The 27,809-nt window shown below is 62.5% G+C and overlaps 7 pseudogenes; all 7 read right to left on the bottom strand.

Annotated features, from left to right (window-relative positions):
- Positions 1 to 3,521: 3,521 nt before the first annotated feature.
- LOC142874005 (uncharacterized) lies at positions 3,522 to 3,640 on the bottom strand (annotated as a pseudogene).
- Positions 3,641 to 7,479: 3,839 nt separating this feature from the next.
- LOC142874004 (uncharacterized) lies at positions 7,480 to 7,598 on the bottom strand (annotated as a pseudogene).
- A 3,852-nt stretch (positions 7,599 to 11,450) lies between these two features.
- Positions 11,451 to 11,569, bottom strand: LOC142874099 (uncharacterized; annotated as a pseudogene).
- Positions 11,570 to 15,404: 3,835 nt separating this feature from the next.
- On the bottom strand, positions 15,405 to 15,523 carry LOC142874103 (uncharacterized; annotated as a pseudogene).
- Positions 15,524 to 19,354: 3,831 nt separating this feature from the next.
- On the bottom strand, positions 19,355 to 19,473 carry LOC142874101 (uncharacterized; annotated as a pseudogene).
- A 3,841-nt stretch (positions 19,474 to 23,314) lies between these two features.
- Positions 23,315 to 23,433, bottom strand: LOC142874003 (uncharacterized; annotated as a pseudogene).
- A 3,845-nt stretch (positions 23,434 to 27,278) lies between these two features.
- Positions 27,279 to 27,397, bottom strand: LOC142874001 (uncharacterized; annotated as a pseudogene).
- Positions 27,398 to 27,809: the final 412 nt, after the last annotated feature.

Below are 27,809 nucleotides of genomic sequence, written 5' to 3'. Positions count from 1 at the left end.
AGCCCCCCTCCTCTCCTCGCCTGGCCTCCTTCACCTCCCCGCCCCCACCCCCAGCGCGCTGACTGCGCACGGGCGGGCGGGGCGCTCGCCCTTTGACCCCAGCCAGGGGCCGCCCTCCCCCACAACCCCTTTCAGTTGCGCCCCCCACCCTGTGGCCGGGCGGCCGCCTATTCCCCCGGGCCAGGGCTGGGGCACAGCGCACGGGGGAGGGGAGCGAGTGTATGGGGCGTCTCTCTCTCGGGATGTGTCCCTTGGGTGGGGTGGGGTGGCGTGGTTTGTGGGGCGCTGAAGAAATCAGTCCCCTCCATCTCCTCCCTCTGGAAAACCCCCAAGCCCTTGGAGAACTGCCGGCAACGCTACCGTGGGGGCCGGGACCCTCCTCTGTGTCCTCCTGTGGCCCAGTCCAAGGGGCCTGGGCCTGGCCGGGGCTGCATTGGACCCCAACCACCCTGGCGTGTGGACTCGCTAAAAATCGGCGACTAGATATTGGATTCCAGCGTCATTGAGGTCATTTCACTAATGAGTGCACCGGAAAGAGTTTCCTAATCCATCTGTGAGGGTGGCAACTGAAAGAGAATTTGAAAGCTGACAGAATAGGCGAGGAAAGGCATAGGAGATTTCCACACCCAGTAAGGAAGCCTTTCCCGAAGTGGAAGAAAGAAAGGACCAAACAGAGACACCGGTAGCCCGCCCGGATCAGAGTCTGCCCCTGAGAGAAAGTACCCTGACCAGGTTCACCCGTGGGTGGGTCGCGAGCTAGCGGCATTCAGAAGAGCGAGGCCCGCAGTCTGTGCGGAAGACACCTGCACTCGGGTGTGTGTGGCGGCACAATTCACAAGCAGCTCCAGATGTTAAACCAAGGAGAAGCCAGGGAGTTCCCAACGCCCCAGGTGTCCTCAGCCCACGACTGGCTGCTGTGGGAATGCGAAGCCCGGCTCCTTGTCTCAGAGCGGGGCAACCAGGAGGTGTGATGTCCACCCCGGGGTTCCCAGGAGGATCAGACTGAAGCTGGGACTTGGCCTGAAAGTGTCCCCTCGCATGGCCACCCCCTTCCCCTTCCTGCTCCTCTACTCCTGGTGCCCCTCCATCCAGGGGCCAGACCTTAAAGAGTCACCCGCAAGAGAATCCTGGTCCCAAAGGAGCCTTCTGGGGGACCCCTGCTGAGAGAGGTTGTGGGCATGGCCCGCTGGGGCTCTGCCCGACCCAGGGCTGAGAGATGCAACCTCCCAGCTCTGGGTCCCTGCAGGAAGTGTTGGCAAGCACAGGGCCAGTCCTCCAAAGGCCCAGGTGCAGGGAGCCCAGGCCAAGCAGCCTGTGGAAGAAGCCACATGCTGTGCCACCCCGGGGAACACGACTGCAGGCCACGGCCCTTCCCACCTCCTCCTCCTCCTCCTCCTCCTCCTCCTCCCACCCCGCCCCCGCCCCCGCCCCCACATGGCACAGGGCCCAGAGACACCTCAGACACTTGCTACCCAAAGTGCAAAGGGCATCAGTTGCTCCTCCAAACCCCCCCCCCAGCCCAGCAGACCGCGTTGTCCAGCCAGCCCCCGGGCCTCCCTGGGGTGCCCAGCACAAAAGTGCAGACACCCACCGGACCCTCCATCTCAGTTTTCGGATGTTTTTGCCACTCTAAGGACCCGCAGGCCAGCTGGGCCTTCTGGCAGGACAGAGAGCCCCGGAATCCGACGTGGAGAGCTGGGTGTACGTCCCCATGAGGAGGCGGTCCCCACCTCCGCGGCTATCCCCTTGCGGGGAGCGGCAGCCGCGGGGCCTCAGAGAAGACACCAGGCTGGGCCCCCACGGCACAGCGGGAGCACGTCCCCCGCAGGCCACTTAGCGATGGCGGCCAGCCGGCGGACGGTTGGGTGGCGCGAGACGCTGCGGCCGCCCTGCTACCGGGTTCCTGGGAGGGCGTCCTGGAACCAGCGTCCACACCAAGCCCTTGGAAGGCCCAGGCGACGGAGGAGCCCCGTCAGGCAGGGGCCGAGGACGGTGACGGCCCGGGCGGGGAGGAGCGTGTCAGGCAGGGGCAGAGGACGGTGACAGGTGATAGGCCGGGCGGGAAGGAGTCAGTCAGGCAGGGGCCGTGGAGGAGACGGGCTGGGTAAGGGTTAGGGTTCGTGTCAGGGCACAAGTCACAATCGCAAAGACCTGGAAGCCACCCGAGTGCCCATCGACCCACGAGTGGGTAAATAAAATGTGGCGCGTGGACACCACGGAGTGCTATTCGGCTATGAGGAGCAGCGGTGAGGGGGCACCTCTCGTGGTTCTCCTGGCCAGAGCTGGAACCCGTTCCAGTATGCCAAGTATCCCAAGAATGGACACACGAGCACCACGTGCTCGCGCTCACCAGCAAATGGGTACGAACCGATGGACACCTAAGTGGACACAGAGGAATCACCTTCTTCGGGTGGGTGTCGGGCGGGTGGGGGGAGGGGATGGGCATACACATCCATTAGGAATGGGGTGGGTACGCACCGACTGGGGGATGGGCGCACTTGAAGCTCTGACCCGAGGGGGGAGGCTGGGAGAGGGCAACGCACCCGACCTTAACATTGGTGCCCCCACAATATGCTGGAACAACATGAGAGGTAAATGAATAAGAACACGGGGGGGGGGGGGAGGGGGGCACGGGCAACACATGTCACCTTAATACTTGGACTCCCATCATCTGCTTGAAAAGAGAGAGAAAAGAAAATGCAATAATAGAGATAAGAGACACTTTTTAAAAATAATGAATCCGGCCGGGCGCTGTGGCTCACGCCTGTAATCCTAGCTCTTGGGAGGCCGAGGCGGGCGGATTGCTCAAGGTCAGGAGTTCAAAACCAGCCTGAGCAAGAGCGAGACCCCGTCTCTACTATAAATAGAAAGGAATTAATTGGCCAACTGATATATATATAAAAAATTAGCGGGGCATGGTGGCGCATGCCTGCAGTCCCAGCTACCCGGGAGGCTGAGGCAGAAGGATCACTGGAGCCCAGGAGTTTGCAGTTGCTGTGAGCTAGGCTGACGCCACGGCACTCACTCTAGCCTGGGCAACAAACCGAGACTCTGTCTCAAAAAAAAAAAAAAAAAATGAATCCGAAGAGAAAAGTAAAAGGAGGCCTGTGGAGCAGGTCTGGGTGTGACTCCGGATCCCCCAACATCAGGTGCCACCACCAAAGATTCCTACGTGTAGCCCATAGAACCCCAAAAGCAACGGGAGGAGTTCTGGTCACATACTCCCTCAAAATGACATCCTGGCCTTCTTCTGGAACTCCCTCCCCTCTCAGACTCTCAAGGTTTCCTCCAGCGTGTCGGCTCCCACAGAGCAGACCTTTGGTCTGAGACCTGACTGTCCAGAAGCCACGCATGCTGCCGCGTGGCGGCGGTGTCGCGGCTCGGGACAAGAGGAGGCCCCACGGTGCGGGCTGGGGCGCCAGGCACCGCGGCGGGCGCTGAGGGTGGGGGTCACCCCCACCCCGGGCCGCCCCCGCACTCCCAGAAACGCGACAGAACCAGAGGCAAAAAAAAAAAGAAGAAGCCTACGGCACCCGGTATTCCCGGGCGGTCTCCCATCCAAGTTCTAACCAGGCCCGAGCCTGCTTAGCTTCCGAGACCAGACGGGATCGGGCGCGTTCGGGGTGGTGTGGCCGTGGACGGCGGAGGGCGCCCCTGCCCCGCTCAAGAAGCCGAGCCTCTCTGCGCTTCCCCGCCGCCTCCTCCCCCCGCCCCAGGCCCCGCGCCGGGTCGGGCCTGTTGAGTTCGCCGGCCGGGTCCCGCGGGCTCCGAGGGACGGGGGTGACAGGCGGGGCGGGCCGGGGTTGGGGGCTGTCTCTGTATACACACACACTCACACTCACACTCACTCACTCACTCACACTCACACAAGATGCGCCTCCACGGCTGGACCCGCCAAGGTGGAGACCTTCAAGCCCCCCTCCTCTCCTTGCCTGGCCTCCTTCACCTCCCCGCCCCCCACCCCCAGCGCACGGGCGGGAGGGGCGGGGCGCTCGCCCTTTGACCCCAGCCCGGGGCGGCCCTCCCCCACAACCCCTTTCAGCTGCGCCCCCCACCCTGTGGCCCTGCGGCCGCCTATTCCCCCGGGCCAGGGCTGGGGCACAGCGCACGGGGGAGGGGAGCCAGTGTATGGGGCGTCTCTCTCTCTCTCTCTCTCTCTCTCTCTCTCTCTCTCTCTCTCTCTCTCTCTCTCTCTCGGGATGTGTCCCATGGGTGGGGTGGGGTGGCGTGGTTTGTGGGGCGCTGAAGAAATCAGTCCCCTCCATCTCCTCCCTCTGGAAAACACCCAAGCCCTTGGAGAACTGCCCGCACCTCTACCTACCGTGGGGGCCGGGACCCTCCTCTTTGTCCTCCTGTGGCCCAGTCCAAGGGGCCTGGGCCTGGCTGGGGCTGCACTGGACCCCAACCACCCTGGCGTGTGGACTCGCTAAAAATCGGCGATTAGATATTGGATTCCAGCGTCATTGAGGTCATTTCACTAATGAGTGCACCGCAAAGAGTTTCCTAATCCATCTGTGAGGGTGGCAACCGAAAGAGAATTTTAGAGCTGACAGAATAGGTGAGGAAAGGCATAGGAGATTTCCACACCCAGTAAGGAAGCCTTTCCCGAAGTGGAAGAAAGAAAGGAGCAAACAGAGACACCGGTAGCCCGCCCGGATCAGAGTCTGCCCCTGAGAGAAAGTACCCTGACCAGGTTCACCAGTGGGTGGGTCGCGAGCTAGCGGCATTCAGAAGAGCGAGGCCCGCAGTCTGTGCGGAAGACACCTGCACTCGGGTGTGTGTGGCGGCACAATTCACAAGCAGCTCCAGATGTTAAACCAAGGAGAAGCCAGGGAGTTCCCAACGCCCCAGGTGTCCTCAGCCCACGACTGGCTGCTGTGGGAATGCGAAGCCCGGCTCCTTGTCTCAGAGCGGGGCAACCAGGAGGTGTGATGTCCACCCCGGGGTTCCCAGGAGGATCAGACTGAAGCTGGGACTTGGCCTGAAAGTGTCCCCTCGCATGGCCACCCCCTTCCCCTTCCTGCTCCTCTACTCCTGGTGCCCCTCCATCCAGGGGCCAGACCTTAAAGAGTCACCCGCAAGAGAATCCTGGTCCCAAAGGAGCCTTCTGGGGGACCCCTGCTGAGAGAGGTTGTGGGCATGGCCCGCTGGGGCTCTGCCCGACCCAGGGCTGAGAGATGCAACCTCCCAGCTCTGGGTCCCTGCAGGAAGTGTTGGCAAGCACAGGGCCAGTCCTCCAAAGGCCCAGGTGCAGGGAGCCCAGGCCAAGCAGCCTGTGGAAGAAGCCACATGCTGTGCCACCCCGGGGAACACGACTGCAGGCCACGACCCTTCCCACCTCCTCCTCCTCCTCCTCCTCCTCCTCCTCCCACCCCGCCCCCGCCCCCGCCCCCACATGGCACAGGGCCCAGAGACACCTCAGACACTTGCTACCCAAAGTGCAAAGGGCATCAGTTGCTCCTCCAAACCCCCCCCAGCCCAGCAGACCGCGTTGTCCAGCCAGCCCCCGGGCCTCCCTGGGGTGCCCAGCACAAAAGTGCAGACACCCACCGGACCCTCCATCTCAGTTTTCGGATGTTTTTGCCACTCTAAGGACCCGCAGGCCAGCTGGGCCTTCTGGCAGGACAGAGAGCCCCGGAATCCGACGTGGAGAGCTGGGTGTACGTCCCCATGAGGAGGCGGTCCCCACCTCCGCGGCTATCCCCTTGCGGGGAGCGGCAGCCGCGGGGCCTCAGAGAAGACACCAGGCTGGGCCCCCACGGCACAGCGGGAGCACGTCCCCCGCAGGCCACTTAGCCACGGCGGCCAGCCGGCGGACGGTTGGGTTGCGCGAGACGCTGCGGCCGCCCTGCTACCGGGTTCCTGGGAGGGCGTCCTGGAACCAGCGTCCACACCAAGCCCTTGGAAGGCCCAGGCGACGGAGGAGCCCCGTCAGGCAGGGGCCGAGGACGGTGACGGCCCGGGCGGGGAGGAGCGTGTCAGGCAGGGGCAGAGGACGGTGACAGGTGATAGGCCGGGCGGGAAGGAGTCAGTCAGGCAGGGGCCGTGGAGGAGACGGGCTGGGTAAGGGTTAGGGTTCGTGTCAGGGCACAAGTCACAATCGCAAAGACCTGGAAGCCACCCGAGTGCCCATCGACCCACGAGTGGGTAAATAAAATGTGGCGCGTGGACACCACGGAGTGCTATTCGGCTATGAGGAGCAGCGGTGAGGGGGCACCTCTCGTGGTTCTCCTGGCCAGAGCTGGAACCCGTTCCAGTAAGCCAAGTATCCCAAGAATGGACACACGAGCACCACGTGCTCGCGCTCACCAGCAAATGGGTACGAACCGATGGACACCTAAGTGGACACAGAGGAATCACCTTCTTCGGGTGGGTGTCGGGCGGGTGGGGGGAGGGGATGGGCATACACATCCATTAGGAATGGGGTGGGTACGCACCGACTGGGGGATGGGCGCACTTGAAGCTCTGACCCGAGGGGGGAGGCTGGGAGAGGGCAACGCACCCGACCTTAACATTGGTGCCCCCACAATATGCTGGAACAACATGAGAGGTAAATGAATAAGAACACGGGGGGGGGGGGAGGGGGGCACGGGCAACACATGTCACCTTAATACTTGGACTCCCATCATCTGCTTGAAAAGAGAGAGAAAAGAAAATGCAATAATAGAGATAAGAGACACTTTTTAAAAATAATGAATCCGGCCGGGCGCTGTGGCTCACGCCTGTAATCCTAGCTCTTGGGAGGCCGAGGCGGGCGGATTGCTCAAGGTCAGGAGTTCAAAACCAGCCTGAGCAAGAGCGAGACCCCGTCTCTACTATAAATAGAAAGGAATTAATTGGCCAACTGATATATATATAAAAAATTAGCGGGGCATGGTGGCGCATGCCTGCAGTCCCAGCTACCCGGGAGGCTGAGGCAGAAGGATCACTGGAGCCCAGGAGTTTGAAGTTGCTGTGAGCTAGGCTGACGCCACGGCACTCACTCTAGCCTGGGCAACAAACCGAGACTCTGTCTCAAAAAAAAAAAAAAAAAATGAATCCGAAGAGAAAAGTAAAAGGAGGCCTGTGGAGCAGGTCTGGGTGTGACTCCGGATCCCCCAACATCAGGTGCCACCACCAAAGATTCCTACGTGTAGCCCATAGAACCCCAAAAGCAACGGGAGGAGTTCTGGTCACATACTCCCTCAAAATGACATCCTGGCCTTCTTCTGGAACTCCCTCCCCTCTCAGACTCTCAAGGTTTCCTCCAGCGTGTCGGCTCCCACAGAGCAGACCTTTGGTCTGAGACCTGACTGTCCAGAAGCCACGCATGCTGCCGCGTGGCGGCTGTGTCGCGGCTCGGGACAAGAGGAGGCCCCACGGTGCGGGCTGGGGCGCCAGGCACCGCGGCGGGCGCTGAGGGTGGGGGTCACCCCCACCCCGGGCCGCCCCCGCACTCCCAGAAACGCGACAGAACCAGAGGCAAAAAAAAAAAGAAGAAGCCTACGGCACCCGGTATTCCCGGGCGGTCTCCCATCCAAGTTCTAACCAGGCCCGAGCCTGCTTAGCTTCCGAGACCAGACGGGATCGGGCGCGTTCGGGGTGGTGTGGCCGTGGACGGCGGAGGGCGCCCCTGCCCCGCTCAAGAAGCCGAGCCTCTCTGCGCTTCCCCGCCGCCTCCTCCCCCCGCCCCAGGCCCCGCGCCGGGTCGGGCCTGTTGAGTTCGCCGGCCGGGTCCCGCGGGCTCCGAGGGACGGGGGTGACAGGCGGGGCGGGCCGGGGTTGGGGGCTGTCTCTGTATACACACACACTCACACTCACACTCACTCACTCACTCACACTCACACAAGATGCGCCTCCACGGCTGGACCCGCCAAGGTGGAGACCTTCAAGCCCCCCTCCTCTCCTTGCCTGGCCTCCTTCACCTCCCCGCCCCCCACCCCCAGCGCACGGGCGGGAGGGGCGGGGCGCTCGCCCTTTGACCCCAGCCCGGGGCGGCCCTCCCCCACAACCCCTTTCAGCTGCGCCCCCCACCCTGTGGCCCTGCAGCCACCTATTCCCCCCGGGCCAGGGCTGGGGCACAGCGCACGGGGGAGGGGAGCCAGTGTATGGGGCGTCTCTCTCTCTCTCTCTCTCTCTCTCTCTCTCTCTCTCTCTCTCTCTCTCTCTCTCTCTCTCTCTCTCTCGGGATGTGTCCCATGGGTGGGGTGGGGTGGCGTGGTTTGTGGGGCGCTGAAGAAATCAGTCCCCTCCATCTCCTCCCTCTGGAAAACACCCAAGCCCTTGGAGAACTGCCCGCACCTCTACCTACCGTGGGGGCCGGGACCCTCCTCTGTGTCCTCCTGTGGCCCAGTCCAAGGGGCCTGGGCCTGGCCGGGGCTGCACTGGACCCCAACCACCCTGGCGTGTGGACTCGCTAAAAATCGGCGATTAGATATTGGATTCCAGCGTCATTGAGGTCATTTCACTAATGAGTGCACCGCAAAGAGTTTCCTAATCCATCTGTGAGGGTGGCAACCGAAAGAGAATTTTAGAGCTGACAGAATAGGCGAGGAAAGGCATAGGAGATTTCCACACCCAGTAAGGAAGCCTTTCCCGAAGTGGAAGAAAGAAAGGAGCAAACAGAGACACCGGTAGCCCGCCCGGATCAGAGTCTGCCCCTGAGAGAAAGTACCCTGACCAGGTTCACCCGTGGGTGGGTCGCGAGCTAGCGGCATTCAGAAGAGCGAGGCCCGCAGTCTGTGCGGAAGACACCTGCACTCGGGTGTGTGTGGCGGCACAATTCACAAGCAGCTCCAGATGTTAAACCAAGGAGAAGCCAGGGAGTTCCCAACGCCCCAGGTGTCCTCAGCCCACGACTGGCTGCTGTGGGAATGCGAAGCCCGGCTCCTTGTCTCAGAGCGGGGCAACCAGGAGGTGTGATGTCCACCCCGGGGTTCCCAGGAGGATCAGACTGAAGCTGGGACTTGGCCTGAAAGTGTCCCCTCGCATGGCCACCCCCTTCCCCTTCCTGCTCCTCTACTCCTGGTGCCCCTCCATCCAGGGGCCAGACCTTAAAGAGTCACCCGCAAGAGAATCCTGGTCCCAAAGGAGCCTTCTGGGGGACCCCTGCTGAGAGAGGTTGTGGGCATGGCCCGCTGGGGCTCTGCCCGACCCAGGGCTGAGAGATGCAACCTCCCAGCTCTGGGTCCCTGCAGGAAGTGTTGGCAAGCACAGGGCCAGTCCTCCAAAGGCCCAGGTGCAGGGAGCCCAGGCCAAGCAGCCTGTGGAAGAAGCCACATGCTGTGCCACCCCGGGGAACAGGACTGCAGGCCACGGCCCTTCCCACCTCCTCCTCCTCCTCCTCCTCCTCCTCCTCCCACCCCGCCCCCGCCCCCGCCCCCACATGGCACAGGGCCCAGAGACACCTCAGACACTTGCTACCCAAAGTGCAAAGGGCATCAGTTGCTCCTCCAAACCCCCCCCCCCAGCCCAGCAGACCGCGTTGTCCAGCCAGCCCCCGGGCCTCCCTGGGGTGCCCAGCACAAAAGTGCAGACACCCACCGGACCCTCCATCTCAGTTTTCGGATGTTTTTGCCACTCTAAGGACCCGCAGGCCAGCTGGGCCTTCTGGCAGGACAGAGAGCCCCGGAATCCGACGTGGAGAGCTGGGTGTACGTCCCCATGAGGAGGCGGTCCCCACCTCCGCGGCTATCCCCTTGCGGGGAGCGGCAGCCGCGGGGCCTCAGAGAAGACACCAGGCTGGGCCCCCACGGCACAGCGGGAGCACGTCCCCCGCAGGCCACTTAGCGATGGCGGCCAGCCGGCGGACGGTTGGGTTGCGCGAGACGCTGCGGCCGCCCTGCTACCGGGTTCCTGGGAGGGCGTCCTGGAACCAGCGTCCACACCAAGCCCTTGGAAGGCCCAGGCGACGGAGGAGCCCCGTCAGGCAGGGGCCGAGGACGGTGACGGCCCGGGCGGGGAGGAGCGTGTCAGGCAGGGGCAGAGGACGGTGACAGGTGATAGGCCGGGCGGGAAGGAGTCAGTCAGGCAGGGGCCGTGGAGGAGACGGGCTGGGTAAGGGTTAAGGTTCGTGTCAGGGCACAAGTCACAATCGCAAAGACCTGGAAGCCACCCGAGTGCCCATCGACCCACGAGTGGGTAAATAAAATGTGGCGCGTGGACACCACGGAGTGCTATTCGGCTATGAGGAGCAGCGGTGAGGGGGCACCTCTCGTGGTTCTCCTGGCCAGAGCTGGAACCCGTTCCAGTAAGCCAAGTATCCCAAGACTGGACACACGAGCACCACGTGCTCGCGCTCACCAGCAAATGGGTACGAACCGATGGACACCTAAGTGGACACAGAGGAATCACCTTCTTCGGGTGGGTGTCGGGCGGGTGGGGGGAGGGGATGGGCATACACATCCATTAGGAATGGGGTGGGTACGCACCGACTGGGGGATGGGCGCACTTGAAGCTCTGACCCGAGGGGGGAGGCTGGGAGAGGGCAACGCACCCGACCTTAACATTGGTGCCCCCACAATATGCTGGAACAACATGAGAGGTAAATGAATAAGAACACGGGGGGGGGGAGGGGGGCACGGGCAACACATGTCACCTTAATACTTGGACTCCCATCATCTGCTTGAAAAGAGAGAGAAAAGAAAATGCAATAATAGAGATAAGAGACACTTTTTAAAAATAATGAATCCGGCCGGGCGCTGTGGCTCACGCCTGTAATCCTAGCTCTTGGGAGGCCGAGGCGGGCGGATTGCTCAAGGTCAGGAGTTCAAAACCAGCCTGAGCAAGAGCGAGACCCCGTCTCTACTATAAATAGAAAGGAATTAATTGGCCAACTGATATATATATAAAAAATTAGCGGGGCATGGTGGCGCATGCCTGCAGTCCCAGCTACCCGGGAGGCTGAGGCAGAAGGATCACTGGAGCCCAGGAGTTTGCAGTTGCTGTGAGCTAGGCTGACGCCACGGCACTCACTCTAGCCTGGGCAACAAACCGAGACTCTGTCTCAAAAAAAAAAAAAAAAAAATGAATCCGAAGAGAAAAGTAAAAGGAGGCCTGTGGAGGAGGTCTGGGTGTGACTCCGGATCCCCCAACATCAGGTGCCACCACCAAAGATTCCTACGTGTAGCCCATAGAACCCCAAAAGCAACGGGAGGAGTTCTGGTCACATACTCCCTCAAAATGACATCCTGGCCTTCTTCTGGAACTCCCTCCCCTCTCAGACTCTCAAGGTTTCCTCCAGCGTGTCGGCTCCCACAGAGCAGACCTTTGGTCTGAGACCTGACTGTCCAGAAGCCACGCATGCTGCCGCGTGGCGGCGGTGTCGCGGCTCGGGACAAGAGGAGGCCCCACGGTGCGGGCTGGGGCGCCAGGCACCGCGGCGGGCGCTGAGGGTGGGGGTCACCCCCACCCCGGGCCGCCCCCGCACTCCCAGAAACGCGACAGAACCAGAGGCAAAAAAAAAAAGAAGAAGCCTATGGCACCCGGTATTCCCGGGCGGTCTCCCATCCAAGTTCTAACCAGGCCCGAGCCTGCTTAGCTTCCGAGACCAGACGGGATCGGGCGCGTTCGGGGTGGTGTGGCCGTGGACGGCGGAGGGCGCCCCTGCCCCGCTCAAGAAGCCGAGCCTCTCTGCGCTTCCCCGCCGCCTCCTCCCCCCGCCCCAGGCCCCGCGCCGGGTCGGGCCTGTTGAGTTCGCCGGCCGGGTCCCGCGGGCTCCGAGGGACGGGGGTGACAGGCGGGGCGGGCCGGGGTTGGGGGCTGTCTCTGTATACACACACACTCACACTCACACTCACTCACTCACTCACACTCACACAAGATGCGCCTCCACGGCTGGACCCGCCAAGGTGGAGACCTTCAAGCCCCCCTCCTCTCCTTGCCTGGCCTCCTTCACCTCCCCGCCCCCCACCCCCAGCGCACGGGCGGGAGGGGCGGGGCGCTCGCCCTTTGACCCCAGCCCGGGGCGGCCCTCCCCCACAACCCCTTTCAGCTGCGCCCCCCACCCTGTGGCCCTGCGGCCGCCTATTCCCCCGGGCCAGGGCTGGGGCACAGCGCACGGGGGAGGGGAGCCAGTGTATGGGGCGTCTCTCTCTCTCTCTCTCTCTCTCTCTCTCTCTCTCTCTCTCTCTCTCTCTCTCGGGATGTGTCCCATGGGTGGGGTGGGGTGGCGTGGTTTGTGGGGCGCTGAAGAAATCAGTCCCCTCCATCTCCTCCCTCTGGAAAACACCCAAGCCCTTGGAGAACTGCCCGCACCTCTACCTACCGTGGGGGCCGGGACCCTCCTCTTTGTCCTCCTGTGGCCCAGTCCAAGGGGCCTGGGCCTGGCTGGGGCTGCACTGGACCCCAACCACCCTGGCGTGTGGACTCGCTAAAAATCGGCGATTAGATATTGGATTCCAGCGTCATTGAGGTCATTTCACTAATGAGTGCACCGCAAAGAGTTTCCTAATCCATCTGTGAGGGTGGCAACCGAAAGAGAATTTTAGAGCTGACAGAATAGGCGAGGAAAGGCATAGGAGATTTCCACACCCAGTAAGGAAGCCTTTCCCGAAGTGGAAGAAAGAAAGGAGCAAACAGAGACACCGGTAGCCCGCCCGGATCAGAGTCTGCCCCTGAGAGAAAGTACCCTGACCAGGTTCACCCGTGGGTGGGTCGCGAGCTAGCGGCATTCAGAAGAGCGAGGCCCGCAGTCTGTGCGGAAGACACCTGCACTCGGGTGTGTGTGGCGGCACAATTCACAAGCAGCTCCAGATGTTAAACCAAGGAGAAGCCAGGGAGTTCCCAACGCCCCAGGTGTCCTCAGCCCACGACTGGCTGCTGTGGGAATGCGAAGCCCGGCTCCTTGTCTCAGAGCGGGGCAACCAGGAGGTGTGATGTCCACCCCGGGGTTCCCAGGAGGATCAGACTGAAGCTGGGACTTGGCCTGAAAGTGTCCCCTCGCATGGCCACCCCCTTCCCCTTCCTGCTCCTCTACTCCTGGTGCCCCTCCATCCAGGGGCCAGACCTTAAAGAGTCACCCGCAAGAGAATCCTGGTCCCAAAGGAGCCTTCTGGGGGACCCCTGCTGAGAGAGGTTGTGGGCATGGCCCGCTGGGGCTCTGCCCGACCCAGGGCTGAGAGATGCAACCTCCCAGCTCTGGGTCCCTGCAGGAAGTGTTGGCAAGCACAGGGCCAGTCCTCCAAAGGCCCAGGTGCAGGGAGCCCAGGCCAAGCAGCCTGTGGAAGAAGCCACATGCTGTGCCACCCCGGGGAACACGACTGCAGGCCACGACCCTTCCCACCTCCTCCTCCTCCTCCTCCTCCTCCTCCTCCCACCCCGCCCCCGCCCCCGCCCCCACATGGCACAGGGCCCAGAGACACCTCAGACACTTGCTACCCAAAGTGCAAAGGGCATCAGTTGCTCCTCCAAACCCCCCCCAGCCCAGCAGACCGCGTTGTCCAGCCAGCCCCCGGGCCTCCCTGGGGTGCCCAGCACAAAAGTGCAGACACCCACCGGACCCTCCATCTCAGTTTTCGGATGTTTTTGCCACTCTAAGGACCCGCAGGCCAGCTGGGCCTTCTGGCAGGACAGAGAGCCCCGGAATCCGACGTGGAGAGCTGGGTGTACGTCCCCATGAGGAGGCGGTCCCCACCTCCGCGGCTATCCCCTTGCGGGGAGCGGCAGCCGCGGGGCCTCAGAGAAGACACCAGGCTGGGCCCCCACGGCACAGCGGGAGCACGTCCCCCGCAGGCCACTTAGCCACGGCGGCCAGCCGGCGGACGGTTGGGTTGCGCGAGACGCTGCGGCCGCCCTGCTACCGGGTTCCTGGGAGGGCGTCCTGGAACCAGCGTCCACACCAAGCCCTTGGAAGGCCCAGGCGACGGAGGAGCCCCGTCAGGCAGGGGCCGAGGACGGTGACGGCCCGGGCGGGGAGGAGCGTGTCAGGCAGGGGCAGAGGACGGTGACAGGTGATAGGCCGGGCGGGAAGGAGTCAGTCAGGCAGGGGCCGTGGAGGAGACGGGCTGGGTAAGGGTTAGGGTTCGTGTCAGGGCACAAGTCACAATCGCAAAGACCTGGAAGCCACCCGAGTGCCCATCGACCCACGAGTGGGTAAATAAAATGTGGCGCGTGGACACCACGGAGTGCTATTCGGCTATGAGGAGCAGCGGTGAGGGGGCACCTCTCGTGGTTCTCCTGGCCAGAGCTGGAACCCGTTCCAGTAAGCCAAGTATCCCAAGAATGGACACACGAGCACCACGTGCTCGCGCTCACCAGCAAATGGGTACGAACCGATGGACACCTAAGTGGACACAGAGGAATCACCTTCTTCGGGTGGGTGTCGGGCGGGTGGGGGGAGGGGATGGGCATACACATCCATTAGGAATGGGGTGGGTACGCACCGACTGGGGGATGGGCGCACTTGAAGCTCTGACCCGAGGGGGGAGGCTGGGAGAGGGCAACGCACCCGACCTTAACATTGGTGCCCCCACAATATGCTGGAACAACATGAGAGGTAAATGAATAAGAACACGGGGGGGGGGGGGGAGGGGGGCACGGGCAACACATGTCACCTTAATACTTGGACTCCCATCATCTGCTTGAAAAGAGAGAGAAAAGAAAATGCAATAATAGAGATAAGAGACACTTTTTAAAAATAATGAATCCGGCCGGGCGCTGTGGCTCACGCCTGTAATCCTAGCTCTTGGGAGGCCGAGGCGGGCGGATTGCTCAAGGTCAGGAGTTCAAAACCAGCCTGAGCAAGAGCGAGACCCCGTCTCTACTATAAATAGAAAGGAATTAATTGGCCAACTGATATATATATAAAAAATTAGCGGGGCATGGTGGCGCATGCCTGCAGTCCCAGCTACCCGGGAGGCTGAGGCAGAAGGATCACTGGAGCCCAGGAGTTTGCAGTTGCTGTGAGCTAGGCTGACGCCACGGCACTCACTCTAGCCTGGGCAACAAACCGAGACTCTGTCTCAAAAAAAAAAAAAAAAAATGAATCCGAAGAGAAAAGTAAAAGGAGGCCTGTGGAGCAGGTCTGGGTGTGACTCCGGATCCCCCAACATCAGGTGCCACCACCAAAGATTCCTACGTGTAGCCCATAGAACCCCAAAAGCAACGGGAGGAGTTCTGGTCACATACTCCCTCAAAATGACATCCTGGCCTTCTTCTGGAACTCCCTCCCCTCTCAGACTCTCAAGGTTTCCTCCAGCGTGTCGGCTCCCACAGAGCAGACCTTTGGTCTGAGACCTGACTGTCCAGAAGCCACGCATGCTGCCGCGTGGCGGCGGTGTCGCGGCTCGGGACAAGAGGAGGCCCCACGGTGCGGGCTGGGGCGCCAGGCACCGCGGCGGGCGCTGAGGGTGGGGGTCACCCCCACCCCGGGCCGCCCCCGCACTCCCAGAAACGCGACAGAACCAGAGGCAAAAAAAAAAAGAAGAAGCCTACGGCACCCGGTATTCCCGGGCGGTCTCCCATCCAAGTTCTAACCAGGCCCGAGCCTGCTTAGCTTCCGAGACCAGACGGGATCTGGCGCGTTCGGGGTGGTGTGGCCGTGGACGGCGGAGGGCGCCCCTGCCCCGCTCAAGAAGCCGAGCCTCTCTGCGCTTCCCCGCCGCCTCCTCCCCCCGCCCCAGGCCCCGCGCCGGGTCGGGCCTGTTGAGTTCGCCGGCCGGGTCCCGCGGGCTCCGAGGGACGGGGGTGACAGGCGGGGCGGGCCGGGGTTGGGGGCTGTCTCTGTATACACACACACTCACACTCACACTCACTCACTCACTCACACTCACACAAGATGCGCCTCCACGGCTGGACCCGCCAAGGTGGAGACCTTCAAGCCCCCCTCCTCTCCTTGCCTGGCCTCCTTCACCTCCCCGCCCCCCACCCCCAGCGCACGGGCGGGAGGGGCGGGGCGCTCGCCCTTTGACCCCAGCCCAGGGCGGCCCTCCCCCACAACCCCTTTCAGCTGCGCCCCCCACCCTGTGGCCCTGCGGCCGCCTATTCCCCCGGGCCAGGGCTGGGGCACAGCGCACGGGGGAGGGGAGCCAGTGTATGGGGCGTCTCTCTCTCTCTCTCTCTCTCTCTCTCTCTCTCTCTCTCTCTCTCTCTCTCGGGATGTGTCCCATGGGTGGGGTGGGGTGGCGTGGTTTGTGGGGCGCTGAAGAAATCAGTCCCCTCCATCTCCTCCCTCTGGAAAACACCCAAGCCCTTGGAGAACTGCCCGCACCTCTACCTACCGTGGGGGCCGGGACCCTCCTCTTTGTCCTCCTGTGGCCCAGTCCAAGGGGCCTGGGCCTGGCTGGGGCTGCACTGGACCCCAACCACCCTGGCGTGTGGACTCGCTAAAAATCGGCGATTAGATATTGGATTCCAGCGTCATTGAGGTCATTTCACTAATGAGTGCACCGCAAAGAGTTTCCTAATCCATCTGTGAGGGTGGCAACCGAAAGAGAATTTTAGAGCTGACAGAATAGGCGAGGAAAGGCATAGGAGATTTCCACACCCAGTAAGGAAGCCTTTCCCGAAGTGGAAGAAAGAAAGGACCAAACAGAGACACCGGTAGCCCGCCCGGATCAGAGTCTGCCCCTGAGAGAAAGTACCCTGACCAGGTTCACCCGTGGGTGGGTCGCGAGCTAGCGGCATTCAGAAGAGCGAGGCCCGCAGTCTGTGCGGAAGACACCTGCACTCGGGTGTGTGTGGCGGCACAATTCACAAGCAGCTCCAGATGTTAAACCAAGGAGAAGCCAGGGAGTTCCCAACGCCCCAGGTGTCCTCAGCCCACGACTGGCTGCTGTGGGAATGCGAAGCCCGGCTCCTTGTCTCAGAGCGGGGCAACCAGGAGGTGTGATGTCCACCCCGGGGTTCCCAGGAGGATCAGACTGAAGCTGGGACTTGGCCTGAAAGTGTCCCCTCGCATGGCCACCCCCTTCCCCTTCCTGCTCCTCTACTCCTGGTGCCCCTCCATCCAGGGGCCAGACCTTAAAGAGTCACCCGCAAGAGAATCCTGGTCCCAAAGGAGCCTTCTGGGGGACCCCTGCTGAGAGAGGTTGTGGGCATGGCCCGCTGGGGCTCTGCCCGACCCAGGGCTGAGAGATGCAACCTCCCAGCTCTGGGTCCCTGCAGGAAGTGTTGGCAAGCACAGGGCCAGTCCTCCAAAGGCCCAGGTGCAGGGAGCCCAGGCCAAGCAGCCTGTGGAAGAAGCCACATGCTGTGCCACCCCGGGGAACACGACTGCAGGCCACGACCCTTCCCACCTCCTCCTCCTCCTCCTCCTCCTCCTCCTCCCACCCCGCCCCCGCCCCCGCCCCCACATGGCACAGGGCCCAGAGACACCTCAGACACTTGCTACCCAAAGTGCAAAGGGCATCAGTTGCTCCTCCAAACCCCCCCCAGCCCAGCAGACCGCGTTGTCCAGCCAGCCCCCGGGCCTCCCTGGGGTGCCCAGCACAAAAGTGCAGACACCCACCGGACCCTCCATCTCAGTTTTCGGATGTTTTTGCCACTCTAAGGACCCGCAGGCCAGCTGGGCCTTCTGGCAGGACAGAGAGCCCCGGAATCCGACGTGGAGAGCTGGGTGTACGTCCCCATGAGGAGGCGGTCCCCACCTCCGCGGCTATCCCCTTGCGGGGAGCGGCAGCCGCGGGGCCTCAGAGAAGACACCAGGCTGGGCCCCCACGGCACAGCGGGAGCACGTCCCCCGCAGGCCACTTAGCCACGGCGGCCAGCCGGCGGACGGTTGGGTTGCGCGAGACGCTGCGGCCGCCCTGCTACCGGGTTCCTGGGAGGGCGTCCTGGAACCAGCGTCCACACCAAGCCCTTGGAAGGCCCAGGCGACGGAGGAGCCCCGTCAGGCAGGGGCCGAGGACGGTGACGGCCCGGGCGGGGAGGAGCGTGTCAGGCAGGGGCAGAGGACGGTGACAGGTGATAGGCCGGGCGGGAAGGAGTCAGTCAGGCAGGGGCCGTGGAGGAGACGGGCTGGGTAAGGGTTAGGGTTCGTGTCAGGGCACAAGTCACAATCGCAAAGACCTGGAAGCCACCCGAGTGCCCATCGACCCACGAGTGGGTAAATAAAATGTGGCGCGTGGACACCACGGAGTGCTATTCGGCTATGAGGAGCAGCGGTGAGGGGGCACCTCTCGTGGTTCTCCTGGCCAGAGCTGGAACCCGTTCCAGTAAGCCAAGTATCCCAAGAATGGACACACGAGCACCACGTGCTCGCGCTCACCAGCAAATGGGTACGAACCGATGGACACCTAAGTGGACACAGAGGAATCACCTTCTTCGGGTGGGTGTCGGGCGGGTGGGGGGAGGGGATGGGCATACACATCCATTAGGAATGGGGTGGGTACGCACCGACTGGGGGATGGGCGCACTTGAAGCTCTGACCCGAGGGGGGAGGCTGGGAGAGGGCAACGCACCCGACCTTAACATTGGTGCCCCCACAATATGCTGGAACAACATGAGAGGTAAATGAATAAGAACACGGGGGGGGGGGGAGGGGGGCACGGGCAACACATGTCACCTTAATACTTGGACTCCCATCATCTGCTTGAAAAGAGAGAGAAAAGAAAATGCAATAATAGAGATAAGAGACACTTTTTAAAAATAATGAATCCGGCCGGGCGCTGTGGCTCACGCCTGTAATCCTAGCTCTTGGGAGGCCGAGGCGGGCGGATTGCTCAAGGTCAGGAGTTCAAAACCAGCCTGAGCAAGAGCGAGACCCCGTCTCTACTATAAATAGAAAGGAATTAATTGGCCAACTGATATATATATAAAAAATTAGCGGGGCATGGTGGCGCATGCCTGCAGTCCCAGCTACCCGGGAGGCTGAGGCAGAAGGATCACTGGAGCCCAGGAGTTTGCAGTTGCTGTGAGCTAGGCTGACGCCACGGCACTCACTCTAGCCTGGGCAACAAACCGAGACTCTGTCTCAAAAAAAAAAAAAAAAAATGAATCCGAAGAGAAAAGTAAAAGGAGGCCTGTGGAGCAGGTCTGGGTGTGACTCCGGATCCCCCAACATCAGGTGCCACCACCAAAGATTCCTACGTGTAGCCCATAGAACCCCAAAAGCAACGGGAGGAGTTCTGGTCACATACTCCCTCAAAATGACATCCTGGCCTTCTTCTGGAACTCCCTCCCCTCTCAGACTCTCAAGGTTTCCTCCAGCGTGTCGGCTCCCACAGAGCAGACCTTTGGTCTGAGACCTGACTGTCCAGAAGCCACGCATGCTGCCGCGTGGCGGCGGTGTCGCGGCTCGGGACAAGAGGAGGCCCCACGGTGCGGGCTGGGGCGCCAGGCACCGCGGCGGGCGCTGAGGGTGGGGGTCACCCCCACCCCGGGCCGCCCCCGCACTCCCAGAAACGCGACAGAACCAGAGGCAAAAAAAAAAAGAAGAAGCCTACGGCACCCGGTATTCCCGGGCGGTCTCCCATCCAAGTTCTAACCAGGCCCGAGCCTGCTTAGCTTCCGAGACCAGACGGGATCTGGCGCGTTCGGGGTGGTGTGGCCGTGGACGGCGGAGGGCGCCCCTGCCCCGCTCAAGAAGCCGAGCCTCTCTGCGCTTCCCCGCCGCCTCCTCCCCCCGCCCCAGGCCCCGCGCCGGGTCGGGCCTGTTGAGTTCGCCGGCCGGGTCCCGCGGGCTCCGAGGGACGGGGGTGACAGGCGGGGCGGGCCGGGGTTGGGGGCTGTCTCTGTATACACACACACTCACACTCACACTCACTCACTCACTCACACTCACACAAGATGCGCCTCCACGGCTGGACCCGCCAAGGTGGAGACCTTCAAGCCCCCCTCCTCTCCTTGCCTGGCCTCCTTCACCTCCCCGCCCCCCACCCCCAGCGCACGGGCGGGAGGGGCGGGGCGCTCGCCCTTTGACCCCAGCCCGGGGCGGCCCTCCCCCACAACCCCTTTCAGCTGCGCCCCCCACCCTGTGGCCCTGCGGCCGCCTATTCCCCCGGGCCAGGGCTGGGGCACAGCGCACGGGGGAGGGGAGCCAGTGTATGGGGCGTCTCTCTCTCTCTCTCTCTCTCTCTCTCTCTCTCTCTCTCTCTCTCTCTCTCTCTCTCTCGGGATGTGTCCCATGGGTGGGGTGGGGTGGCGTGGTTTGTGGGGCGCTGAAGAAATCAGTCCCCTCCATCTCCTCCCTCTGGAAAACACCCAAGCCCTTGGAGAACTGCCCGCACCTCTACCTACCGTGGGGGCCGGGACCCTCCTCTTTGTCCTCCTGTGGCCCAGTCCAAGGGGCCTGGGCCTGGCTGGGGCTGCACTGGACCCCAACCACCCTGGCGTGTGGACTCGCTAAAAATCGGCGATTAGATATTGGATTCCAGCGTCATTGAGGTCATTTCACTAATGAGTGCACCGCAAAGAGTTTCCTAATCCATCTGTGAGGGTGGCAACCGAAAGAGAATTTTAGAGCTGACAGAATAGGCGAGGAAAGGCATAGGAGATTTCCACACCCAGTAAGGAAGCCTTTCCCGAAGTGGAAGAAAGAAAGGAGCAAACAGAGACACCGGTAGCCCGCCCGGATCAGAGTCTGCCCCTGAGAGAAAGTACCCTGACCAGGTTCACCCGTGGGTGGGTCGCGAGCTAGCGGCATTCAGAAGAGCGAGGCCCGCAGTCTGTGCGGAAGACACCTGCACTCGGGTGTGTGTGGCGGCACAATTCACAAGCAGCTCCAGATGTTAAACCAAGGAGAAGCCAGGGAGTTCCCAACGCCCCAGGTGTCCTCAGCCCACGACTGGCTGCTGTGGGAATGCGAAGCCCGGCTCCTTGTCTCAGAGCGGGGCAACCAGGAGGTGTGATGTCCACCCCGGGGTTCCCAGGAGGATCAGACTGAAGCTGGGACTTGGCCTGAAAGTGTCCCCTCGCATGGCCACCCCCTTCCCCTTCCTGCTCCTCTACTCCTGGTGCCCCTCCATCCAGGGGCCAGACCTTAAAGAGTCACCCGCAAGAGAATCCTGGTCCCAAAGGAGCCTTCTGGGGGACCCCTGCTGAGAGAGGTTGTGGGCATGGCCCGCTGGGGCTCTGCCCGACCCAGGGCTGAGAGATGCAACCTCCCAGCTCTGGGTCCCTGCAGGAAGTGTTGGCAAGCACAGGGCCAGTCCTCCAAAGGCCCAGGTGCAGGGAGCCCAGGCCAAGCAGCCTGTGGAAGAAGCCACATGCTGTGCCACCCCGGGGAACACGACTGCAGGCCACGACCCTTCCCACCTCCTCCTCCTCCTCCTCCTCCTCCTCCTCCCACCCCGCCCCCGCCCCCGCCCCCACATGGCACAGGGCCCAGAGACACCTCAGACACTTGCTACCCAAAGTGCAAAGGGCATCAGTTGCTCCTCCAAACCCCCCCCAGCCCAGCAGACCGCGTTGTCCAGCCAGCCCCCGGGCCTCCCTGGGGTGCCCAGCACAAAAGTGCAGACACCCACCGGACCCTCCATCTCAGTTTTCGGATGTTTTTGCCACTCTAAGGACCCGCAGGCCAGCTGGGCCTTCTGGCAGGACAGAGAGCCCCGGAATCCGACGTGGAGAGCTGGGTGTACGTCCCCATGAGGAGGCGGTCCCCACCTCCGCGGCTATCCCCTTGCGGGGAGCGGCAGCCGCGGGGCCTCAGAGAAGACACCAGGCTGGGCCCCCACGGCACAGCGGGAGCACGTCCCCCGCAGGCCACTTAGCCACGGCGGCCAGCCGGCGGACGGTTGGGTTGCGCGAGACGCTGCGGCCGCCCTGCTACCGGGTTCCTGGGAGGGCGTCCTGGAACCAGCGTCCACACCAAGCCCTTGGAAGGCCCAGGCGACGGAGGAGCCCCGTCAGGCAGGGGCCGAGGACGGTGACGGCCCGGGCGGGGAGGAGCGTGTCAGGCAGGGGCAGAGGACGGTGACAGGTGATAGGCCGGGCGGGAAGGAGTCAGTCAGGCAGGGGCCGTGGAGGAGACGGGCTGGGTAAGGGTTAGGGTTCGTGTCAGGGCACAAGTCACAATCGCAAAGACCTGGAAGCCACCCGAGTGCCCATCGACCCACGAGTGGGTAAATAAAATGTGGCGCGTGGACACCACGGAGTGCTATTCGGCTATGAGGAGCAGCGGTGAGGGGGCACCTCTCGTGGTTCTCCTGGCCAGAGCTGGAACCCGTTCCAGTAAGCCAAGTATCCCAAGAATGGACACACGAGCACCACGTGCTCGCGCTCACCAGCAAATGGGTACGAACCGATGGACACCTAAGTGGACACAGAGGAATCACCTTCTTCGGGTGGGTGTCGGGCGGGTGGGGGGAGGGGATGGGCATACACATCCATTAGGAATGGGGTGGGTACGCACCGACTGGGGGATGGGCGCACTTGAAGCTCTGACCCGAGGGGGGAGGCTGGGAGAGGGCAACGCACCCGACCTTAACATTGGTGCCCCCACAATATGCTGGAACAACATGAGAGGTAAATGAATAAGAACACGGGGGGGGGGGGGGAGGGGGGCACGGGCAACACATGTCACCTTAATACTTGGACTCCCATCATCTGCTTGAAAAGAGAGAGAAAAGAAAATGCAATAATAGAGATAAGAGACACTTTTTAAAAATAATGAATCCGGCCGGGCGCTGTGGCTCACGCCTGTAATCCTAGCTCTTGGGAGGCCGAGGCGGGCGGATTGCTCAAGGTCAGGAGTTCAAAACCAGCCTGAGCAAGAGCGAGACCCCGTCTCTACTATAAATAGAAAGGAATTAATTGGCCAACTGATATATATATAAAAAATTAGCGGGGCATGGTGGCGCATGCCTGCAGTCCCAGCTACCCGGGAGGCTGAGGCAGAAGGATCACTGGAGCCCAGGAGTTTGCAGTTGCTGTGAGCTAGGCTGACGCCACGGCACTCACTCTAGCCTGGGCAACAAACCGAGACTCTGTCTCAAAAAAAAAAAAAAAAAATGAATCCGAAGAGAAAAGTAAAAGGAGGCCTGTGGAGCAGGTCTGGGTGTGACTCCGGATCCCCCAACATCAGGTGCCACCACCAAAGATTCCTACGTGTAGCCCATAGAACCCCAAAAGCAACGGGAGGAGTTCTGGTCACATACTCCCTCAAAATGACATCCTGGCCTTCTTCTGGAACTCCCTCCCCTCTCAGACTCTCAAGGTTTCCTCCAGCGTGTCGGCTCCCACAGAGCAGACCTTTGGTCTGAGACCTGACTGTCCAGAAGCCACGCATGCTGCCGCGTGGCGGCGGTGTCGCGGCTCGGGACAAGAGGAGGCCCCACGGTGCGGGCTGGGGCGCCAGGCACCGCGGCGGGCGCTGAGGGTGGGGGTCACCCCCACCCCGGGCCGCCCCCGCACTCCCAGAAACGCGACAGAACCAGAGGCAAAAAAAAAAAGAAGAAGCCTACGGCACCCGGTATTCCCGGGCGGTCTCCCATCCAAGTTCTAACCAGGCCCGAGCCTGCTTAGCTTCCGAGACCAGACGGGATCGGGCGCGTTCGGGGTGGTGTGGCCGTGGACGGCGGAGGGCGCCCCTGCCCCGCTCAAGAAGCCGAGCCTCTCTGCGCTTCCCCGCCGCCTCCTCCCCCCGCCCCAGGCCCCGCGCCGGGTCGGGCCTGTTGAGTTCGCCGGCCGGGTCCCGCGGGCTCCGAGGGACGGGGGTGACAGGCGGGGCGGGCCGGGGTTGGGGGCTGTCTCTGTATACACACACACTCACACTCACACTCACTCACTCACTCACACTCACACAAGATGCGCCTCCACGGCTGGACCCGCCAAGGTGGAGACCTTCAAGCCCCCCTCCTCTCCTTGCCTGGCCTCCTTCACCTCCCCGCCCCCCACCCCCAGCCCACGGGCGGGAGGGGCGGGGCGCTCGCCCTTTGACCCCAGCCCGGGGCGGCCCTCCCCCACAACCCCTTTCAGCTGCGCCCCCCACCCTGTGGCCCTGCGGCCGCCTATTCCCCCGGGCCAGGGCTGGGGCACAGCGCACGGGGGAGGGGAGCCAGTGTATGGGGCGTCTCTCTCTCTCTCTCTCTCTCTCTCTCTCTCTCTCTCTCTCTCTCTCTCTCTCTCTCTCTCTCGGGATGTGTCCCATGGGTGGGGTGGGGTGGCGTGGTTTGTGGGGCGCTGAAGAAATCAGTCCCCTCCATCTCCTCCCTCTGGAAAACACCCAAGCCCTTGGAGAACTGCCCGCACCTCTACCTACCGTGGGGGCCGGGACCCTCCTCTTTGTCCTCCTGTGGCCCAGTCCAAGGGGCCTGGGCCTGGCTGGGGCTGCACTGGACCCCAACCACCCTGGCGTGTGGACTCGCTAAAAATCGGCGATTAGATATTGGATTCCAGCGTCATTGAGGTCATTTCACTAATGAGTGCACCGCAAAGAGTTTCCTAATCCATCTGTGAGGGTGGCAACCGAAAGAGAATTTTAGAGCTGACAGAATAGGCGAGGAAAGGCATAGGAGATTTCCACACCCAGTAAGGAAGCCTTTCCCGAAGTGGAAGAAAGAAAGGACCAAACAGAGACACCGGTAGCCCGCCCGGATCAGAGTCTGCCCCTGAGAGAAAGTACCCTGACCAGGTTCACCCGTGGGTGGGTCGCGAGCTAGCGGCATTCAGAAGAGCGAGGCCCGCAGTCTGTGCGGAAGACACCTGCACTCGGGTGTGTGTGGCGGCACAATTCACAAGCAGCTCCAGATGTTAAACCAAGGAGAAGCCAGGGAGTTCCCAACGCCCCAGGTGTCCTCAGCCCACGACTGGCTGCTGTGGGAATGCGAAGCCCGGCTCCTTGTCTCAGAGCGGGGCAACCAGGAGGTGTGATGTCCACCCCGGGGTTCCCAGGAGGATCAGACTGAAGCTGGGACTTGGCCTGAAAGTGTCCCCTCGCATGGCCACCCCCTTCCCCTTCCTGCTCCTCTACTCCTGGTGCCCCTCCATCCAGGGGCCAGACCTTAAAGAGTCACCCGCAAGAGAATCCTGGTCCCAAAGGAGCCTTCTGGGGGACCCCTGCTGAGAGAGGTTGTGGGCATGGCCCGCTGGGGCTCTGCCCGACCCAGGGCTGAGAGATGCAACCTCCCAGCTCTGGGTCCCTGCAGGAAGTGTTGGCAAGCACAGGGCCAGTCCTCCAAAGGCCCAGGTGCAGGGAGCCCAGGCCAAGCAGCCTGTGGAAGAAGCCACATGCTGTGCCACCCCGGGGAACACGACTGCAGGCCACGACCCTTCCCACCTCCTCCTCCTCCTCCTCCTCCTCCTCCTCCCACCCCGCCCCCGCCCCCGCCCCCACATGGCACAGGGCCCAGAGACACCTCAGACACTTGCTACCCAAAGTGCAAAGGGCATCAGTTGCTCCTCCAAACCCCCCCCAGCCCAGCAGACCGCGTTGTCCAGCCAGCCCCCGGGCCTCCCTGGGGTGCCCAGCACAAAAGTGCAGACACCCACCGGACCCTCCATCTCAGTTTTCGGATGTTTTTGCCACTCTAAGGACCCGCAGGCCAGCTGGGCCTTCTGGCAGGACAGAGAGCCCCGGAATCCGACGTGGAGAGCTGGGTGTACGTCCCCATGAGGAGGCGGTCCCCACCTCCGCGGCTATCCCCTTGCGGGGAGCGGCAGCCGCGGGGCCTCAGAGAAGACACCAGGCTGGGCCCCCACGGCACAGCGGGAGCACGTCCCCCGCAGGCCACTTAGCCACGGCGGCCAGCCGGCGGACGGTTGGGTTGCGCGAGACGCTGCGGCCGCCCTGCTACCGGGTTCCTGGGAGGGCGTCCTGGAACCAGCGTCCACACCAAGCCCTTGGAAGGCCCAGGCGACGGAGGAGCCCCGTCAGGCAGGGGCCGAGGACGGTGACGGCCCGGGCGGGGAGGAGCGTGTCAGGCAGGGGCAGAGGACGGTGACAGGTGATAGGCCGGGCGGGAAGGAGTCAGTCAGGCAGGGGCCGTGGAGGAGACGGGCTGGGTAAGGGTTAGGGTTCGTGTCAGGGCACAAGTCACAATCGCAAAGACCTGGAAGCCACCCGAGTGCCCATCGACCCACGAGTGGGTAAATAAAATGTGGCGCGTGGACACCACGGAGTGCTATTCGGCTATGAGGAGCAGCGGTGAGGGGGCACCTCTCGTGGTTCTCCTGGCCAGAGCTGGAACCCGTTCCAGTAAGCCAAGTATCCCAAGAATGGACACACGAGCACCACGTGCTCGCGCTCACCAGCAAATGGGTACGAACCGATGGACACCTAAGTGGACACAGAGGAATCACCTTCTTCGGGTGGGTGTCGGGCGGGTGGGGGGAGGGGATGGGCATACACATCCATTAGGAATGGGGTGGGTACGCACCGACTGGGGGATGGGCGCACTTGAAGCTCTGACCCGAGGGGGGAGGCTGGGAGAGGGCAACGCACCCGACCTTAACATTGGTGCCCCCACAATATGCTGGAACAACATGAGAGGTAAATGAATAAGAACACGGGGGGGGGGGGGGAGGGGGGCACGGGCAACACATGTCACCTTAATACTTGGACTCCCATCATCTGCTTGAAAAGAGAGAGAAAAGAAAATGCAATAATAGAGATAAGAGACACTTTTTAAAAATAATGAATCCGGCCGGGCGCTGTGGCTCACGCCTGTAATCCTAGCTCTTGGGAGGCCGAGGCGGGCGGATTGCTCAAGGTCAGGAGTTCAAAACCAGCCTGAGCAAGAGCGAGACCCCGTCTCTACTATAAATAGAAAGGAATTAATTGGCCAACTGATATATATATAAAAAATTAGCGGGGCATGGTGGCGCATGCCTGCAGTCCCAGCTACCCGGGAGGCTGAGGCAGAAGGATCACTGGAGCCCAGGAGTTTGCAGTTGCTGTGAGCTAGGCTGACGCCACGGCACTCACTCTAGCCTGGGCAACAAACCGAGACTCTGTCTCAAAAAAAAAAAAAAAAAATGAATCCGAAGAGAAAAGTAAAAGGAGGCCTGTGGAGCAGGTCTGGGTGTGACTCCGGATCCCCCAACATCAGGTGCCACCACCAAAGATTCCTACGTGTAGCCCATAGAACCCCAAAAGCAACGGGAGGAGTTCTGGTCACATACTCCCTCAAAATGACATCCTGGCCTTCTTCTGGAACTCCCTCCCCTCTCAGACTCTCAAGGTTTCCTCCAGCGTGTCGGCTCCCACAGAGCAGACCTTTGGTCTGAGACCTGACTGTCCAGAAGCCACGCATGCTGCCGCGTGGCGGCGGTGTCGCGGCTCGGGACAAGAGGAGGCCCCACGGTGCGGGCTGGGGCGCCAGGCACCGCGGCGGGCGCTGAGGGTGGGGGTCACCCCCACCCCGGGCCGCCCCCGCACTCCCAGAAACGCGACAGAACCAGAGGCAAAAAAAAAAAGAAGAAGCCTACGGCACCCGGTATTCCCGGGCGGTCTCCCATCCAAGTTCTAACCAGGCCCGAGCCTGCTTAGCTTCCGAGACCAGACGGGATCGGGCGCGTTCGGGGTGGTGTGGCCGTGGACGGCGGAGGGCGCCCCTGCCCCGCTCAAGAAGCCGAGCCTCTCTGCGCTTCCCCGCCGCCTCCTCCCCCCGCCCCAGGCCCCGCGCCGGGTCGGGCCTGTTGAGTTCGCCGGCCGGGTCCCGCGGGCTCCGAGGGACGGGGGTGACAGGCGGGGCGGGCCGGGGTTGGGGGCTGTCTCTGTATACACACACACTCACACTCACACTCACTCACTCACTCACACTCACACAAGATGCGCCTCCACGGCTGGACCCGCCAAGGTGGAGACCTTCAAGCCCCCCTCCTCTCCTTGCCTGGCCTCCTTCACCTCCCCGCCCCCCACCCCCAGCCCACGGGCGGGAGGGGCGGGGCGCTCGCCCTTTGACCCCAGCCCGGGGCGGCCCTCCCCCACAACCCCTTTCAGCTGCGCCCCC

This window comes from Microcebus murinus, chromosome 11, assembly GCF_040939455.1.
Source record: "Microcebus murinus isolate Inina chromosome 11, M.murinus_Inina_mat1.0, whole genome shotgun sequence".
Lineage (NCBI taxonomy): Eukaryota > Metazoa > Chordata > Mammalia > Primates > Cheirogaleidae > Microcebus > Microcebus murinus.
The sequence above is the reverse complement of the archived record's forward strand: the minus strand, read 5'-3'. Positions and strand labels throughout refer to the sequence as shown.